Source organism: Myotis myotis, unplaced genomic scaffold (genome assembly GCF_014108235.1).
Source record: "Myotis myotis isolate mMyoMyo1 unplaced genomic scaffold, mMyoMyo1.p scaffold_m19_p_17, whole genome shotgun sequence".
Taxonomy (NCBI): domain Eukaryota; kingdom Metazoa; phylum Chordata; class Mammalia; order Chiroptera; family Vespertilionidae; genus Myotis; species Myotis myotis.
The window spans coordinates 20,096,492-20,098,852 of NW_023416321.1; positions in this window are offsets into that span (position 1 = coordinate 20,096,492).

The window sequence follows — 2,361 nt, forward strand, 5'->3', positions numbered from 1 at the left end:
ACCCCTCCCCCAAACTTCTCTGCCATTCAAGTCCTTAAGAAGCTGGGGGAAGCTGTTCAAAGGCATTTCTCAGAACAGCTCCTCGCAGTCCAAGGTTCTCCCAGTAGCAGCTTGTTTCCCTTTCCCACCCCCCTTCCCGGGGTCCCATCATCCTAGGTGGGCTCAGGAGTGAGCCATGGAACCTGGACTCAGACCTGCATGCCTGGAAGAGCCCTAGAGGCTAGAGGGTAGGTCACAGGAAGCGTTACTTCTGAAAATAAATGCAGGCAGTGGCGAGACTTTGCCCTGGAAAGGAAACCAGTGGTGGGCAGGGATTTGTTCACAAACAAAATGAAAAATGGCTGCTGTGTGTGGGAAGGGGCATCTGTGGGCCTACACGGCCAAGGACTCGGGGTGGGTGGACGATATGGGAAACCCACCTCTGAGCAACGGGCCAAGTGCTGGGGATCTGCGAACCCTTCCTCCTGGTGGCCTGATTCTCTGGGATGGGATAAGGTCAGGGCATGGACTGCCTTCCACCACTGAGGACATTCAGTGATGCCCTGTTAGGGCTACTGCATTTCACAAAATACCAAAATTCTCTCAGGACACCTCCACCTTCTCACAACCAGCTCCTAAAGCAGCGGTTCTCAACCTGTGGGTCGCGAACAATGAAAATACATCCTGCATATCAGATATTTACATTACGATTCATAACAGTAGCAAAATTACAGTTATGAAGTAGCAACGAAAATAATTTTATGGTTGGGGGTCACCACAACATGAGGAACTGTATCATTAGGAAGGTTGAGAACCACTGTGAATCTAAAGGGTTAACCCTGAGGCCTCTGAACTCTTCGAGTTCGTGCACTGGTGGGGTCTAGCCTGCCTGCGCCCGCCTGCCCCTGGTTGGAGTGGGGGGGCTTCTCGGAGGCGGGGACAGCCACGGGGAGAGGCCGAGGGCCTTCAAATATCACCCTTATTGTAATTATTCCAAAGTTCCCTAATGGAATGCTCCTGGGTGTGAGCGCGCCTGCTCTTATTGTACTGACCAGCAGGTGGCAGCATAGGAGCTGTCAAACTTGAGGATTCCAGGGGAAAAAAGGCACAAAACCTTCCTGTTTTTGTCAAACCGCAGAGGGACCCCTCTTCCGGACTCTGCGGTGGTGGTGACCCCATGAGCCACCAGGCACCCACCTATATACCACATCCCAGTGGGCATGGGAGGGGAAGACCAAGGGAAGAGGATGGATCCACCTCTGGGAGCGCAGCCCCGAGGAACTGGAAGCTGATTTGGGAAGGGTAACATTTGGGGGCTATCACATTCTGGGTGTCACTTCATGAGATAACATGTATAACTAACTGTTGTTAGTGCTCAGCAAATGTTAGCTGTTTATGCACACACCTCACCTCATTTGATCTTTACCACAAGCCCACAGGGAGGTCTTAGCAGCTCATTTTACCAGCGAGGATATCGAGGCACAGTGGGGTGGCTTGAGTTGGAAAGTGTCAAGCGAGTAGCAACACAGGGCATTGAACCCAGGTCTCAGTGTCTCGGAGTCCAGCCGTGTCCCCTTGCCTAGCTGAGGAGATGCTTGATGCTGACTCACCAACTTTCCTTATCAAACATCACACACAACTACTCAGTGAGAATGGAGGGCTGTCCCTACTGAGGGGCACAGGCAAAGGAGTGGGTAGATGCAGAGTTTCCCAGGGAGACAAGTTTTGCAGCCCAGGCTGTGTGGAGGGGAGGGGGTTGTTGATAGGAGCTGACCCAGCTGCTGGGCTGGGAGGCAGAAGAAGAGAGTTGTTCTATTTCTGCTGTGTCATTGCTGTGTGATGTTGGGCAAGTCCTGATGCTCCCTGGGCGTTCCTTTCCTCTTTTGTGGATTAGAACAGCTCATGGGTCCTTGCTGGTTGTCACTGTCCAGGGAGTCCAGACTACCAAGCGCTTCATTGACTGAAAAACCAAGCCTGTGCCTATTCTGTTCATGGGGTTCTTGCTGAGATTAAACAAAACCACAGAGATCATTACTGGGCAGCCTGAGCAAAGACAGCCTCAGGGCTGGGACTGGCCACCTGGACCCCTAGGATGGCCTTGGGAGACTATTCCTCCCCTGGCCCATCTTAGGTTTCACTTGTCACAGGTTGGGCTCTTCAGGGAGCAGATAGTGAGATGAGTTCAGAATGCAAAAGGAGAGAAGGAGAAGGAGGAAGCAGGTGAATGCAGGGGGAACCATCAGACCGGGATGCAGGCCTGCCACCGTCTCTGCCAGCCCAGCAACCTGGCATCACTCCGCAACGCCTGCCTGTGAGAGGAGGAGCTTCGGGCGGATGGCAGCTCCTGGTGCTGCTGTCTTGCTTCATCATTAGCTGGCTCTC